This window comes from Budorcas taxicolor, chromosome 17 (genome assembly GCF_023091745.1).
Source record: "Budorcas taxicolor isolate Tak-1 chromosome 17, Takin1.1, whole genome shotgun sequence".
NCBI classification, from domain to species: Eukaryota; Metazoa; Chordata; class Mammalia; order Artiodactyla; family Bovidae; genus Budorcas; species Budorcas taxicolor.
This window is the reverse complement of record NC_068926.1, coordinates 46691950-46710289: the sequence shown is the minus strand read 5'-3', so window position 1 is coordinate 46710289 and position 18340 is coordinate 46691950. Positions and strand designations below refer to the sequence as shown.

The window sequence follows — 18340 nt, the reverse complement described above, 5'->3', positions numbered from 1 at the left end:
ATAATAAAATAATATCTATAAAGCCTGTAGTGAAGTGTCCAGAAGATAAATCACATCTGATACATTGTGTGCTGACCTGCACTGCACCCTTGTGTCCTAAAGAGGCAACAGAACTGTTCGTCATCTGGAGTTTATGTCAAGCTCTGACCTGCCCCTTTCCTCACAAGCACTGCTCCAAACATATTGCCATAATAAACAATACAGAAAACACTTAGAGGTTTGCCTTGCTCAAAAAGAAGGCCAAAAAAGAAAAAAAATCTATGAGGAAGGCTGGAGCACATGTCATGAGTGGAACTCCTGGGACTCTCCAGATTCTAAGTCCAGAAAATTCTGAGTCCTCTCCTCTGCCTAATTTTCCAGGCAGAAAAAATTAGGAGTCCAATTATGTTAGGCTATGAAGAAGTGAAAGTATCCTACCTGAGGCTAGAGACTTGAGCCAAGGTACTGCCTGAACCAAGGCTGAGGTCAAGTCCCCAACTCCCAAAGAAGGCTGCCCAGAGCTCTGGCACAGACAAGGTACTGCAGTGGAGAGGCAGGGAGACCAGACCCACTGGCTCATTGGTATCACCTGTGCAGGAACTCTGAGATACCAATAATAGAACCCAATTCAAGACCAGGAGCACCCATGGGACGGTACAGAATGACAAAGAAGTAAGACAAGAGCAGAGAGTGAACACAGACAAGGAAAGAGAGATAGGGGGTAAAAATCTCCCATAAAAGATGAGCCTGAAAACAAGAATTCCAAAACACAGAAAGAAAACTCACACTGCTAAAGAGATTTAACAAAATCAGTAACCAGGATGAACTGACTCCAGAAGAAATAAAAATAATGAAGTGACCTGAAAATGATGCATCAGTGAGCAAGCTGAGGATTCTCACAAAGATAAAGAATGACACCCATTAAAAAGCACAAGGAAGAAGCAACGGGGACAATTAGTGTCCCACGGAGGGAGGTGACAGCAACAGTCACCTGCAGTCAGGTCTGCAGGTTTCTTTGCTGGATTCTTCAAGTGTGTTCTCTGTTCGTCTCCTAAGTGAGTTCCTATCTGGGGATCACCCACATCTGAATTGACTTGGGAATCTCCTTTGTAATACTTCAAGAGGTCTGAACTTGGGCTCATTCACACTCACGATATGAAAGGAACAGGAACCATAGGGTTACCGACACCTCCCACAAGGAGAAAGGGTCCTCCTGCTGTTTTCAGGCCCTGTATTTCAGTCAAGCCCCTTACCCTAGGCCACAGTCATTACAGTCTCCTCCCCTTATGGCATCTTCTGTGTTTGGTTCTGGAGAACAATGATCCCCAGCCTATGAGAAACTGCTTCCCTCCTCTGAGATGTTCCCAAAGGCATAAATTCATTTCCCCCTTTTTTACATAAAGCAACCACAATGTAATCCCCTGCCGGCTCCTTGTGGGACCTGGAGACATTGTGGGATATCCCACATGAGAACCACTGGCAATCACAAGGGATAGGTACACTCTCCCACACCCCTCACTCTTGACCTTGGAAGTCTTGGATTCCCCAAGGTGAAATAAAGGCAGCCATGTCTCAGGGAGAAACTTGTCTCAGGAGAAACTATTTTTCTTTAAAGCAGGAGTTGATATTACTATATTATTTTTTAAAGATTTTTTTTTTAACGTGGGCCATTTTTAAAGCCTTTATTGAATTTGTTACAATATTGCTTCTATTTTATGTCTTGGGTTTTGGGCCATGAGTCATGTGGGATCTTAACTCCAGGCCAGGGATTGAACCCATACCCCCTGAATTGGAAGGTGAGGTCTTAACCACTGGACAGCTAGGGAAGACCCCAGGAAAAACTTTAAGGAGGGGTTAAAACGTCAGTCCTGAGGTCATTCTGCCTAAATACAAACTCGAGCTGGTTCACGTGTAAGACCTATGACCTCAGGCAGGTTGCCTGGTATCTCTACACTCTCTAAGATGGAAGGATGTGAAAGCACGTACTCAGCAGCCATTTGGGGGACTAAATGAGATGGTTCTCCTAGAGTCCCGAGCATTTCCCTGCACATGACGGCGGCTCAAGCAGGGGTCACCTTCCCTACTGGAGGCACCAATCTCACTCTGCACACCTTCCGCAATCTGCCATAACCACCCACTCAGTTCCTGCCATCACCTTCCTCTGCCCCCCACCAGGAGAGTGGACTGCAAGAAGGCAACATCGGGAAGAGAAGCAGGGCTGGCTCTTTCATCCAGTTTTCTGGTGGTTGTAGGAAAGTTGCATTCATCAATTTCATCTCTATTCCATCTCAGTGATTCAAGGTCAGCTGCTTAACCTGACGAAATCAATCTTCAAGAGAAAAAAGCCCAGGATCTAAATCCAGTCCAGGAAGCACTGATCCACAATATCACCAGGTAAACGGGGAGGGAGGGGTGTACATGGCCATCTCTTCCCCCAAATTGGTCCAAGCACGAATCTGCACTCGGGGTACCACTTACTGTACCGGTTCTCCCACCTCAAGGAACTAGAAACAGAAAGAGCTGCTGAGAAGCAAACTCAACCCTAAACAATTCTCTGCTCCACAGCAAACAGTTTAGTAGAGGCCAAACCCCCTTACACAGTGATGCTAAAAGAACCTATTCAGCACCCAACATGTCCAGGTAAAAGCCCAGAGAAGAGTGAAGAAGGATGCCACTTGAGCTACACGGACTATGTGATTTACTTGCCAAATTATAGCATCTCATTTATCCAGTCTTGTCATTTAGCCCTGAAAAAGCCCAGAGGTGGGCATGGGACAGGGGGACACATGTGGCCTCGCCCTCAATGCCACAGTGACAGCAGAGAATTGTCCTCCCCGCCCCTTGGAGTAACAGGGCTTGGATGCTCCTCAGACATGCATGTTTCTTGGATTGCTTAGGGGAAAATCCAGAAAATGCCTACTGCTCAGGCTTCCAGTCCCATGAAGATGCTGAGAAGTAGGAAGACTTACCCTGGAAGCTTTCATCATTGACACCGTGCAGGACCAGAGCTGCCCACCCAGGGAAGCTGTCACCGCTCCAACGAAATCTAGCCCTTCTGGATTAATCAGCACCACCAAGAAAGGGCCGCTAAGCAAGAGATAGAACACCTTACATACTGGTCGCATGCTTGAGACCAGAAGGCCCCCCAAAGATGTGGGCTTTTAGTTGCAACACGACAAAATGAGACTCGCCAACAGGCGCGGGTGCACGAGCTATGACAATTCACAGGAGAAGGAGGAGGAGGAGGAGGAGGAGGATGGGGTGGACTTAATATAACCTGACATTCCTGCTGAGTAACGAGGATTTTCACAGCCTGGGGTAAAGGCGGCTGGTCACACCAGCGCCCAGATCACAGGTGTGCACACACACCTCCCTGCCACAGAGTGATCTGTGCCCCTCTGGCACCTCCTATGCCAGGGGTTTGACACTGTTGACTACTGGGCACATCCGAGGACCCAGGAATTGAATCTGACAGCACACGCCCACTGCCTGGAGATGCAAAGCCAGTGACTCATGCATCACCAGGACTGTGATAACAAAGAACTTTCCGAGCACCAGCTGTATGAAATCACCCTCTAAGCTCCATCTTCTTGACCTGAAATAATGATTGTGAAGAGAGGAAAACCAGCCTCTGTGTAACTGTTCCCTTCCTGGGAAATGGTCCAGCTTCCCTGTCCTTGGGAGACTCTCAGCATCATGTTGGGATCAGACCGGATCTTGGATACTTTACATTTAAAGCCATCCAGGTAAGAGGACTTAGGATTCACCAAACAGTGGGTGCATGAGACAGGGTCTACCCTGTAGAAATCAAAACGCACGGTTTTTTGAATCTAGTTATCTGTAACCACAGATAGAAAAGGGCACAGTCTTCATTTCCACTTTGCAGATAAACATTTGGAGGTTAGGATGAACTCCCAGCAGGCTGATAAGAGAGCTCTGGCATTTGAGCTGAAGAATTCTGAGGCCAGTGACCCCTGAAGCCTGCATCATGGGATTAAGTGCAAACTCCCAGTGAGACTAAAGGGAGGACCCAGGGTAGAGTGAGAGAAACAGAGATGTTAAAACAGGCAGAAGAAGAGGCTTCTGCAAAGGGATGGTCAGGAGTGATGGGAAACAAGCATGTGATGTCCTAGAAGCTAAGGAAGCACAAACTTGACAATGACGGTCCCCAGCATCAATTGTTGCCCAAGCCAGGTGAGGACCAAAGATGTTTAGTGGTTGAGGCACTGAAAGTGTTTCCCATAACCTCCAGGAGAGGTGCTGAGAGAGAACCTTCCTACACTGTTGGTGGGCATGTAAACTGGTGCAGCCACTATGGAAGACAGTGTGGATGTCCTTAAAAAACTAAAAGTAGAGTCGCCATATGATTCATCAATCCCACTCCTGGACATATATCTGGAGAAAACTGTAATTCAGAAAGATACATGCACCACAATGTTCAAAGCAGCACTATTTACAATAGTCAAACCATGGAGGCAACCTAAATGTCCACTGACAGATGAGTGGATAAAGAAGTGGTACGTATGTACAGTGGAATACTACTTAGCCAAAGAAAGAATGTAATAATGCCATTTGCAGCGATATGGATGGGCCTAGAGACTATTATACCAAGGGAAGTAAGTCAGAAAGAGAAAGTCAAATATCATATGATATCACTTATATGTGGAATCTAAAAAAAATGATATGAATAAACTTACTGACAAAACAGAAGGAGACTCACAGACACAGAAAACAAACTTATGGTTAACAAAGGGGAAGATAGAGAGGGATAAACTTGGGATTAACATTTACACACCAGTAGCTCAGGCTTCCCTGGTGGCTCAGAGGTTAAAGTGTCTCCCTGCAATGCGGGAGACCCGGGTTCGATCCCTGGGTTGGGAAGATCCTCTGGAGAAGGTAAATGGCAACCCACTCTAGTATTTTTGCCTGGAGAATCCCATGGATGGAGGAGCCTGGTGGGCTACAGCCCACGGGGTTGCGAAGAGTCGGACACGACTGAGCAACTTCACTTCACTTTCAGGTCAGTGGTAAAAATCTGCCTGCTAATGCAGGAGACGCAGGAGACATGAGTTTGATCCCTGGGTCAGGAAGATGCCCTGAAGAAGGAAATAGAAACCCACTCCAGTATTCTTTCTTGGAAAACCCCATGGACAGAGGAACCTGGTGGGCTACAGTCATGAGCTTGCAAAGAGTCAGAGAGGACTGAGCTACTGAACAACAATAAATGTATGAAATAGAAAACAACACGGATCTACTGTACAGCACAGGGAACTATATTCAATATCTTATAATAACCTATAATGGAAAAGCATCTGAAAAAGAATATATATATATATATTTAACTGTATCACTTTGCTGTACACCTGAAACACTGTAAATCAACTATATTCAATTTTTTTAAGTTTTTAAAATTTTTTAAATAAAATAAAAATAAAAAGAAAGGTGCTGAGGAGGGACGAGCAGAGGTCACCTTGTGACTGATGGGAGAGAAAGAGGTCCAGAAACTGAGAGGTGATAGTTCTTGGAAGAACATTCAGTTGAAAAGGCCGAGTGAGACAAAGATGAACCTCCTAGGGACACAGGCAACCATGGGAAAGTGAAGATACAGGCTTTGGAAGCAGCAGTGTGGGAGGTAGCAAAAACCAGCGACTCCATCTTTCCGCTGCAAGTAAATGGATGTTGGAGGGGATAGACCCTCCAGGGAAATCCAGTTATAGCTGCAGGCAGTCATGCTCACGCAAGCAGCAGGAGACGAAAACAGGCGCACTGGGAAATAGCAAGGGGCAGGAGAGGATCAAAGCACTTGAGGGGAGATGAATGAACATTCAATTTGGCTGCAGCTGCGATTCATGGAGCTTCTACTCTGAACCAGGAGCTGATCTAAGCCCTTTGCTTTCTTCTTCTTTCTAAAAGCTTATCCAATTCTCATAACATCCCTATGAGGTGGACATTGCTATCCCCGCGTGGTGCACAAGGGAACTAAGGCACCAAGAGTTAAGTAACCTGAATAAGTAGCCTCCACGTACCAGGTGAAGGAGAGGGATTTGAGCCCAGGTGGGGATGCTCATGAGCACTGGACCACACTGATCCCCACACCCCCAGCATGCTGCATTCTTTTTCTGAAGAACAAGGTCCTGCAGCTTTCCTGGTCCTGAGAGCTGTCAATGGGTTCAGAAATGCCTCCAGTTGGGAGGAGTGGGGATTCTGAGAGACCTGGGACAGTGTTCCTCGGGCTGCGGGCCACAGATACAGTCTTGGGGGTGGTCTATGAAAAAAAAATGGTATTTTTTTGTGAAATCTGAAAAGAATAAATATGAGCATATTCTGTGCCTCCTTACCACTCAGTACTGAATTTTTTTTAAAGTATTTATTATTTATTTATTCGGCTGTGTTGGGTCTTAGCTGTGGCATGCAGACCCAGTCGCAGCATGTGGACCTAGTTCCCTGGTCAGGGATTGAACCCAAGCACCCTGCACTGGGAGCCCAGAGTCTTAGCCACTGGGCCACCAGGGAAGTCCCTATACTAAATTTCAGTGTCTGCATTTGTGTGAGTGTGTGTGTGTGTGTGTGTGTGTGTGTGTGTGTGTGTGTTTGCACTGACTTGAAGAATTACCCATCTCGACTGCCCCAAGATAATGAAAAGATAACAAAGTCTAATGTAAATGGTGTTTTCATGCACAGTGAAAGCCACACACCTTCACGTTTGCTTAAGAATCGTAGATTTTGTAGGAGTTTGAAAGAGATCAGCAGTTGGAACGTTGAATCAACTTTCAGGCAACTGTCAAAGGGCATTATACTTACAAAAAAAAATTCAGTTTAAGTAAAATTGTATCATCTGACACATTAAGTTACAATAAGTTTGGATCTTGAAATTTATTGTCTTCACTCATTTGTTTCTTTCTAATCTGTTCATTCATGTTGGCTTTATGGTTTAGAAAAGCTGTAAACATTTATAAACTAGTTTTATCACTGGGCACATGTAATTACATTATGAATATAAATATATAATCATATTATGTTCAAATATACTAAAGGCTATGTTGTGTAATGTGCAAGTCTAATAAAATCATATTATGTAAGAATGATGTAATCATCAATTATAATAATATATAGTAAAAACAATTAAAATCAACACTGGGATATGCTTGATAATATTTTTCTTTCTGAATGGTCTTCCTGAGTGGTTCTAGGCTAAAGGCATGGGCAGGGAAGATGAAGTGATTGGAAAAGAGGAAGGCAAGAAAGGGAACAAGAGTGTCTGACAGTGAGCCTAGGGTGAAAGCCGCAAGGAAAGAGGGAAGGGATAAATACAGAGTGGAAGGAGCTTCCTCTGCTCCTGTCCAGGGTCCTGATCATTGCTGAGCCCCACTCCTGCTCCCTGTGGTCAAGGCCCGGGACAGTTCTCGAAGTCATCACAGGCTTTGGAGAAAACGTTGGAACTCAGAGGACCTGGCTTTGCTACCTAATTCTAGCATATACCAAGTGTGGTTCTGGGCAAATTCTTTAATGCTCTGTGCATTCCTGGCAATTTAAATGAGATACAAAATAGATAACTAATAAGAAACTTCTGTATAGAACAGGCAGTTCTATTCAAGACTTTGTATTGGCTTACATATGGGGAAAGAATATAAAAAAGAGTGAATATATGTGTATATATAAATGATTCACTTTGCTGTACACCTGAAACTAACACAACATTGTAAATCAACTCTACTCCAATATAATTTTTTTAAGAGATAATGCATATAAGCACACTTTGCAATCTGTAAAGGGCAATTTGAATCTGAACAATTGTTTTGCCAATAAAGGGGCTGCCTCTGTTTTCCTATAATGCTCTGGGATTCAGGGCAGGGAGAGATCAATCTACATCTCCAAGTCCCCTTCTGCGTTCAGAAAAAGCCATAAATGTGCATTTGCTTTCACTATGATACATGCAATTCCTTGACCTGTTTGATGTTCAGGCATCGTCCATATGCCAATAATGCAATTACAGAGAAGCATACTGTGCCATTTAAAAGCTATTTTTCTAATATAGGTTAGAGACCAGCTGAAATGGAAAAATATAACACACTAAGCAGGTTCTAATGTAAGTTCATGATCTAGAGAAACATTTGCATTTGAAAAAAGGCTTCTCTCCGTAATTGTATTTCATTAATTTATAAGTACCTACAATGTGCTAGGGCTTCCCTGGGAGCTCAGTTGGTAAAGAATCTGCCTGTAGTGCAGGAGACCTGGGTTCAATCCCTGGGTCAGGAAGGTTCCTTGGAGAAGGAAATGGCAACCCACTCCAGTATTCTAGCCTGGAAAATCCTATGGACAGAGGAGCCTGGCTGGCTACAGTCCATGGGTCACAAGAGTTAGACACAACTTAGCAACTAAACCACCACAACAATGTGGGCTTGGTCCTCCTAAAGTCTGTTAAAAATAAATTTAGTGAAAATGATGCTTGGTTCCCATTGGTCACTATCATCAGAACCCAGGCTGCCTCCAAAGATAGCTCTTCTCTACCAAAAACGGTGGGATTGTGTTACAGGGGAGAGCCAACTTTAACTCCATGTCAGATCTGTTTCTTTTACTTTAACTTTCGCTTCCCATTGTTTTTGTTCACTAATAGGATACTGTTCATACATAATGGCCTGCCTCAGGGAACCCTGCCCCTCTGCCTGAATGTTAAACCAAAATGCTTTTGTTCAGGATCCTATCCACCTATGGATGACTACAGGAAGGAAGTTTAAACAGAACTAGCATATAACCCAGTAATTCTGCAGGAGGAGAAGGGGATGACAGAGGATGAGATGGTTGGATGGCATCACCAACTCAATGAACATGAGTTTGGGTGAACTCCGGGAGTTGGTGATGGACAGGGAGGCCTGGTGTGCTACCGTTCATGGGGTCGAAAAGAGTCGGACACGACTGAGTGACTGAACTGAACTGAAAGCTATGGTTTTTCCAGTAGTCATGTGCGGATGGGAGAGTTGGACCATAAAGAAGGCTAAGAGCCAAAGAATTGAAGCTTTCAAATTGTGGTGCTGGAGAAGACTCTTGAGAGTCTCTTGGACAGCAAGGAGATCAAATCAGTCAATCCTAAAGGAAAGAAACCCTGAATATTAATTGGAAGGACTGATGCTGAACCTGAAGCTGTAATACTTATGGCCACCTGATGCAAAGAGCCAACTCATCGGAAAAGACCCTGATGCTGGGAAAGACTGAAGGCAGTAGGAGAAGGTGGCGACAGAGGATGAGATGGTTGGATGGAATCACTAACTCAACAGACATGAGTTTGAGCAACCTCTTGGAGATAGTGAAGGACAGAGAAGTCTGGCGTGCCGCAGTTCATAGAGTCACAAAGAGTTGGACATGACTTAGTAACTGAACAACAACAACAAAGATATATACCCAAAAGAATTGAAAACAGATGTTCAAAGAAATCCTTGTACATATATGTTCACAGCAGTGCTATTCGCAATGCCCCAAAGATGAAAACAACCCAGAGATGGACACAGCAGTCTCTCCAGTGAATGGCATATCATTCAGCCATAAAAAGGAATGAAGTACTGACAGACACTACAAGGGGGATGAACCTCAAAAACAGCACGCTAAGTGAAAGAAGCCAGACATGAAAGGTCACAGACTGTATGTCTGATATGAAACATAAAGAATAGGTAAACCCTCAACTTTAAAAAATTTGTCACCAGTCCCTCCAGCAACAGAACCTGAAGTGCTATGAGAGAAGAAAGGTTATTCCCCAATCATTTCTCCATGAGGTTCTCCTGTTGGAAGGGTATCTCCCTCATGGAGAGCCACTTCAGACAACTGGTCTCCTAGGTGCAAACAATGCTCCATTTGGTCCCCAACCAATAAGCAGCAGACTCCACTAGTGCCAGGGGAAAAAGCCGAGACCTATTCCTGCCAAAGGGACTTTCAGAGACACTTTTTCTGTACATGACTTCAGGATCACCTGCTGAATTTAGAACCAAATTCCTGCAAAAATGCGACACTTCGATTGGCTTGTTCAGGGTACACAACGCATAAGAATTAAAAAACCATATCCCACCTACTTCCCTCAAAGAAGTTAAAGATGGCTTGTAATTAAAATATTTATCCAATAGGCAGTTAAGAATTAAAAAAGAACCAAATATAGAAAAATGTATTCCAGGAAATCATATCAAGGATTTTACTCACTGATGGAACATCACATTTGAGCACAGAACTTGCCAGCTTGTAATTGGAAGGACAAGTTATCAGAACTTTGTTAATGTAAAAGATGAGCTGCCTAGGATCCTTCTACAAAGAACACAGCAATAAAATATATATGTGTGTCTTTTTAAAAAAGCTTTTGATTTTTCAAAGGGTGGTTTATTATTATTGTTACAAATTGGCACCACTTCCTCAAGAGCTTTGGCGTCCTACACGCCTGTCAATCTAGAGTCTTTCTTTCCTTCACCTCATTTTAAATTCTTGCTCATGGAAACTTTTGAGTTATGTGAGCAAATGGAAATAGTGATGCTGCAAACTGGTCCAACCAGGCAGAGTCAGCCTATAAACTTGGGCAAACTGAATAGCCAGTCACACAGTAAGACCAAGTTTCACCCCCAGAAACTGACCACTCTGATTGATCATTAACTAGATTTGCCTTATGATTGAGGGACCTCTGTTGCTGCTGCTGCTGCTGCTAAGTCACTTCAGTCGTGTCCGACTCTGTGTGACCCCATAGACGGCAGCCCACCAGGCTCCCCTGTCCCTGGGATTCTCCAGGCAAGAATATTGGAGTGGGTTGCCATTTCCTTCTCCAATGCATGCATGCATGCTATGTTGCCTCGGTCATGCCCCACTCTGTGTGACCCTATGGACAGCAGCCCACCAGGCTCTTCCATCCACAGGATTCTCCAGGCACTTCTAGGTGTTCAAAAATACATATTTGAGTTTAGGTTTAAATGTCTTTTGTTCACATTGTGTTACATCTCTTATAGAAAACAGACAAAATTCCTTTCCCACCTCATTGTTTCCATTTTTTTTTTTTTTTTTTTGCCATGCTGTGAAGCATGCAGGATCTTAATTCCTTAACCAGGCACTGAACCTTTATCCCCTGAAGTGAAAGCATGGAATCTTAACCACTAAACCACCAGGGAAGTTCCTGGATGTTTCAGATATTTTTAAGTTAGCCTTTTATTTTATTTTATAACTAACAGGCAGTATTATATTAGTTTCAAATGTATAGCATAGTGATTTGATATTTTTATACGTTATGAAATAATCATGGCAACAGGATTGGTTATGATCTGTCATGACACAAAGTTCTTACGGCATTGCCAACTCTATTCCCTATGTGCACATCACATCCCTGTGACTTAGTTATTTTATATTTTATAAGTGGATGCTTGTACCTCATCTCCCTCATCTAATGCATCAAGCCTCCAAACCCCCACCCTTCTGGCAACCACCCATTTGTTCTCTGTATCTGTGAGTCTCTTTTTATTTTGTTGTTTGTTCATTTGTTTTTTGAATTTTATATATAAGTGAAATCATACAGTGTTTGTCTTCCCCTAACTGACTTATTTCACTTAGCAGGCTCATCCAGCTTGCCACAATGACAAGGTTTCCTTCTTTATTATGGCTGAGTACTATTTCATTGTGTGTATACCACATCTTCTTTATCCATCCATCTGTTGATGGTTACTTCATTAACTTTTTAGATTGAAGTAAAACACACATTCTTCAGTTTAAAAAGTTAACAAAGTTTGCATCAATAGATGGATGGATAGAGATTTTTAGCCTGAAGTGAAACACACACATGCTTCCCAGGTAGTGCTAGTGGTAAAGATCCCGCCTGAGGCAGGAGACATAAGAGACACAAGTTTGATCCCTAGGTTGGGAAGATCCCCTGGAGAAGGAATGGCAACCCACTCCAGTATTCTTGCCTGGAGAATCCCATGGGCAGAGGAGCCTGGCAGGCTATAGTTCATGGTGTTGCAAAGAACTGGACATGACTGAAGCAACTTAGCATGCGTGCAAAATATACACATACACACAAAATTGCACAAATCATAGGTGTACAGCTCTGTTACTTTTTACAAAGTGCAAATATCAGCACAATCATAGCTCAGATCAAGAAACAGAACTTTTCAGTAGCTCCAAAATTTCTCTCCTGCCTTCTCCCAATCAAGACTCTCCCAAAAGGTAACCACTAATTGTTTTGCCTGCCTGCTAATTTTATATAAATGAATAAAAATAATTGACAGAAATAGGGGTGTGGAGTACTGTCAGACAACTTTAAAGGAAAAAGAATTGTTCTTGTAGATGATTCAATTGTGAGAGACAATACCATCTCACCCATAATCAAGTTACTCAAAGAATCTGGTGCGAAAGAGGTACATATTCGTGTATCTTCACCACCAATTAGATATCCATGCTTCATGGGAATAAACATAGAACAAAAGAAGAGCTTATTGCCAATAAACCAGAATTTGAGCATATTTCAGATTATCTAGGAGCAAACAGTATTGTATGTCTGTCAGTAGAAGGACTGGTTTCATCTGTACAAGAAGGAATAACACTGGAAAAACAGAGAGTGAAATAGCAAGACATTATGGTTCAAGAAAATGGGAATGGTCTGGAATGTTTTGAAAACAATGGTCATTGTACAAAGGAAGATATTATGATTCAAGAAAATGAGAATGGTCTGGAATGTTTTGAAAAGAATGGTCATTGTACGGCTTGTCTGACTGGAAAATACCCTGTGAAACTGGAATGGTAGCTGCCGGGGCAGACATCATATTTCAGGACACAAAAGTTGGTGAAGAATTTGTAGTGGTTATACCTTCATTTACTGTTACTCAGTTGGTACACTGTGAAATGCCACATGCTTGTAGGTTCTGAGATTTTTTTTTTCTGAAAAGGATACCAAATTGCTATGATTTATTCAGTAATCCTGGATAAATACTTTGGTATTATGTAGGAACTTAGATGATCCTTTCAGTTTTATTCAGTACTGTTATTTTTTAGAGATCATGTACATTTCAGATCATCAGCAGTAATGTAGCAGATAGGTGAATTTCTGTTTTAGAGAGGATTGCCAGGTATTATACTCCCACAGGTTCTTAGGAAATTTTGTGGAATGTTTAAGAGTTACTGAAATTCATTTATGGAATATTTTCAAGGGAGGTCACACTGCTGGTTCGTGTCAGAGCTTGAACCTCCATCCATGCATTCAGAGCCCATCCTCTGCACCCGCCACTCTCTCCCCTCCCAAGCAGGAGACTAAGGCCGCACGCACATTAGTACACAGTACTGTGAAAGCATCCAGTCTGTGCCACCCTGCAAGCTGGAGTCTACACACTTGAGCTTTTGAATGTCTTCGCTATAGTAAGCAAGCACATTTTCCAAAGTGAAAAAATAGATTTTACAGGATTTGCATCAATAGAGTGAGTCACGAGCGTTACAGGCAGCTGAGAACCCAACTGATTTTACATACTCTCGAGTCAAGGGCAGTTATAAACTTGGCTTCTCCCTCCCATTCTTCTTCTATCTTGTTGTCAAGAGATCATGTGGGGGCCACCATGCTGTAGTACCAAGTAAGGAGGGGGCCATGCAGGGTGAGCCTGGGGGTGATAAAAGGGGAGAATGTGCCTGTGACCCTGCAGACTCTCTGCAGCTGGCTGTCATTTACCTTCTGTGACCTTCTTAGACCAGGTGTCAGCAAACCATGCCCCACAAGCCAAATCCAGCTTGCCTCCTGTTTTTGTGAATAAAGTTTTGTTGGAACACAGTCATGCTAACTCATTTACAAAATGATTTTTTTTTTCAGAAGCAGTTCAGTTGTGCACAGCAGTGCATGGTGTCTGTGACTCAGAGATGCTGTCATGTCCAGTGGAATGAGATCTAGGACACCAGAGATTCATAAACAGAGAGCAGAATGAATCTATATCTATAGTGACAGAGATTTTGTAAATATATACACATCTATTGTTGAATTTTTTGTTGTTGTTGTTTCCTTCTTATTTCCCTTTACCATTAACCCTTGAATAATTCCATGCCGTGGAAAATCCACATGGAAATTATAGTTGTCCTTCCTCCACACATTCCCTCCATATCCACATGGTCCAGACTCCTGTTGTTCAAGAAGCTATACAGTATTCTCTGAATGTTACATAGAGAATCCAAGAAGGAAATAGAGATTTCTAGAAAATGTGGTCAGGGAAAGTGGCTCTGAGAAGAGGTGTCTAAGCAGAGACCTAAACGCAGTGAGGGAGCAGGGTGGACATCTTGGGGAAGGACATCCAAGCAGAGGTGAGGAAATTGAGCAGGACACTGTGGGACTCCTGGACATGGAAGCCTTCCTAATCAGGGAAGGGAGAGGATGCAGAGACAAGGGAGGAGCAATTAGGAAACAATAGTGCAGCCCATCCTCAAGGAAATCAGTCCTGAATATTCATTAGAAGGACTGATTTTGAACCTGAAGCTCCAATATTTGGCCACCTGATGTGAAGAACTGACTCACTGGCAAAGACCCTGATACCGAGAAAGATTGGAGACAGGACAAGGGGACAACAAAGAATGAGATGGTTGGATGGCATCACTGACTCAATGGACATGAATTTGATCCAACTCCTGGAGATGGTGAAGGGCAGGGAAGGCTGGTGTGCCACAGTCCATGAGGTCACAAAGAGTCAGACACGACTGAGCGATGGAATGATGAGTGCAGCCTTGGGACAAGGTCCTGGTTCCCCTGCAAGGGGTCAGGTCAGTGCAGTCACTCAGTTGCTTACTGCTGGGAAGAAGAGCTACGACCAACCTAGACAGCATGTTAGAAAGCAGAGACATTACTTTGCCAACAAAGGTCTGTCTAGTCAAAGCTATGGTTTTTCAAGTAGTTATGTATGGGTGTGAGAGCTGGACTATAAAGAAAGCTAAGCACTGAAGAACTGATGCTTTTGACCTTTGGTGTTAGAGAAGACTCTTGAGAGTTCCTTGGACTGCATGGAGATCAAACCAGTCAATCCTAAAGGAAATCAGTCCTGAGTATTCATTGGACTATCCTTCAAGGGATACATACAATATCTTTGAGCTCTTTCACAGATACTGAAACCTCAACAAATGGAAGATGTTAACATTCTTCATTCCAGAGAAGATCACAATTTGATAACCTCAAGAAGTTCAAGAGACCAGCTGAAGCCAGATTAAAGGAGTGCTGGCCCCGCACACATCCTGATCCTCATCAGCAAAAGTGAAAGTGAAAATGAAGTTGCTCAGTCGTGTCCAACTCTTTGTGACCCAGTGGACTGTAGCCTACCAGGCTCGTCCATCCACGGACTTTTCCAGGCAAGAGCACTGGAGTGGGTTGCCATTTCCTTCTCCAGGAGATTTTCCTGGCCCAGGGATTGAACTCAGGTCTCCTGCGTTGTAGGCAGACGCTTTACCATCTGAGCCACCAGGTAAGTCCTCCTTATCAGCAAGCCTGCCCTTAAATCATTGTTATAAAATTCCCCACAAAATCCCTCTGGGTTGGGATACAGTTTTGAGCCATTAGCCCTACTGTGGCCCTCTTTGCCTGACAAAACAATAAAAGTATTTTTTTCTACTTCACCCAAAACTTTGTCCCCAAGATCCAATTTGGCACCGGTACACAGAGGCTGAGCTTTCAGCAACAGTGCCTGCAAGTGAAGAGTCCCCAAGAGCAACACCAGGACAGACAATAGGCAAAGTGTTGACAACCAGGCAGCCAGGTGTAGACTATGGCAGGAGCTGGGGTTTTACTCAAAGGTTGATGGAAAGCTTTAAAGGGTCGAGAGCCAGGGGGTGGCAACATCTGCCGCAGGTTTAGAAGGATCACCTAGAAGAGGATGAACAGCGAAGAATGGGAAGTGGGGGTTAAGGGAGGGACCAGGTAGACCCACTGGAGGTTAGCGCATTTGGTCAGAGATAAGAGGGTGGCTGATTTAGGGATGAAGATAGAGGAAGTGACCAGGGGCTGCAGGATGGTCAGGGACCCCAGCACAGGCACATTTTCCATGAAGCCAAGTCTCTAAACTTCAAACCACGGCCATCAATTTTTTACTCAAACCTGACAACAATTTTTATCATAGGGTATCTGCTTAATCCCTTGCTTTTGAAAACACACATAATCCTGTTGCTGAAAAAGAAAATAGCAAATTGAATTTGAGAACAGAGGGTGGTGGATGAAGAAGAGTTCTTGAACTTCATATTCTCAAAGAATTATTAAAGGAATAATCCTGTTGTCAGAAAGGATTCACTCTGCATGACAATCACATTCTAAAACCCCAATCACCAGGCCCAAATAGATGTCTGCTCTCCATAGCTTCCTTGTGACTCCAGAGCATAATTTGACTTCACTAATGCTATTTGATCTCGAAGACAATGAGTTTCATCCACTGGGACCCCAGGGTTTCCTATGGGATTTTTTTTTTTTTGAAAAAGGGAAATAGCCTTTCTGTTGTTAAGTAGGAACAAAACTGATTTATAAAGATGCTTCAAAAGAAGGGGAAATCATAGTCTGCTCTGTCATTATTCTTTATTAATCTGTTAAAACACCCCTGTGAAGCTGGGTACTTGGTGTTTGGACCTTGAACCATCACAGATCTGTGGGAGGGCATGGACTAGTGAACCTGTCATTTCTTCACATATAGAATGGAGTTGATGCCATTTCCCTTTTTCATCTCTCAGGGTGTTGATGATGAAATGAGGATATGTCTGACTGTCTTTCTACAGTGCCTGGATCCTTTCTACAGGCCCTAAAGACCCTGTGTTTAGTCTTCAGTACTCTGTGTAAGTCTGTAAGGCTCAGGCTGAAAGATGGAAAACTACATTTCCCAGCCTCCCCAGTAGAGAAGGCACTGGAAGGAAGTGGCAAGTAGGGGTGAAATTTGCTCAGTCCTATCTGACTCTTTGCAACCCCATGGACTATACAGTCCATGGAATTCTCCAGGCCAGAATACTGGAATGGGTAGCCTATCCCTTCTCCAGGGGATCTTCCCAACCCAGGAATCGAACCAGGGTCTGCGGCATTGCAGGTGGATTCTTTACCAGCTGAGCTACCAGGGAAGCCTGGATAAACATGAAGGCAAAATATAATTGCAAAAATGAGTTATTTTCTTTGAAGACCTGTAGACATGAAGATAGAGAGCAGAGGCATTAAATACGCATTTTAACACATACAAATAAATATATCATATATTAATAGGGCATCACCGGTGTTTCAGCAGTAAAGAATCTGCCTGCAAGAGCCTCAAGAAATGCAGGTTTGGTCCCTGGGTCGGAAAGATCCCCTGCAGAAGGCAATGGCAACCCACTCCAGTATTCTTGCCTGGAGAATCCCACGGACAAAGGAGCCTGCAGGCTACAGTCCATGGGGTCGCAAAAAGCTGGACATGACTGAAGCAACTTAGCACATACATCATATACTAATATACTTTTGTATATTCTATATAGTTTTTCTTTTGAAAGTAATAAAATTCATTACAGAGTATTGAAGAGATCTTGAAATGATAGAAAAGAAAAATCAGCTGTATTGTCCCCACTCAGAAATGCCACTCTCCACTTTACGTTGTACTCACTGTCCGCAATTTTTTCTCTCAGATAGTTCTTACTAAATACTCATGTCTTTTTATTTTGGCAAAACTAAGACTATATTGCATGCAGTGTTTCAAAACTTACAATGTTGCAACGATTTTCGTAAGCCAACAACTATTCTCCTAAAATAGAATTTGTAGTATCTGCAGGCTGCATCAGGGTCACGCTGCCTGCTGGCTCTGTGGTCTGAAAGGGTACCAGCAGAGAGAACAGTGGGGGCCATATAGGCGCCCTGGGGACTTCTCTGGTGGTCCAGTGGCGAAGAATCTTTCTTCCAATACAGGGGACACAGGTCAAATCCCTGGTTGGGGAACTAAGATCCCACATACCACTGGGCAACTAACCCACATACCGCAACTACCGAGCCTGCTTGCCACAACTAGAGAAGCCCTATGCAGTAACAAAGATCCAGCGTGTGGAAACTGACGACCCGATGCAGCCAAAATAAATAAACAAATAAATTTTTTAAAAAGGTTTCAAGCAATTCCGAACTTTAAAAAACAAAACAAACACACAAAAAAACCAGAATAACCATCAAATATCACATCAATAGCAGAGAAGGGACATATTATTTTAAAAGCCCTATGAAAAAGCCTTCTTTCAAGCTAACGACCCCTATCTCTGTATTAGCAATAGATGTCACTTTATCACCAGCACAGGCATGCGAGAGCATGGCTGTTTTAATTCTTCTCTACAGGCGTCAAACTGTTATATTCTATGTCATCATTCTTCTCTAGTTTATGATATTGCAGCAAAACAAAAAGCCACAGGATTT

The 18340-nt window shown here is 43.2% G+C and overlaps 1 protein-coding gene across 1 annotated transcript in view; it reads right to left on the bottom strand.

Moving 5' to 3' along the window:
- Positions 1-18340, bottom strand: part of RIMBP2 (RIMS binding protein 2) — a 301212-nt gene that overhangs the window by 125617 nt on the left and 157255 nt on the right. The gene's annotated exons all lie outside the window — the stretch shown is intronic.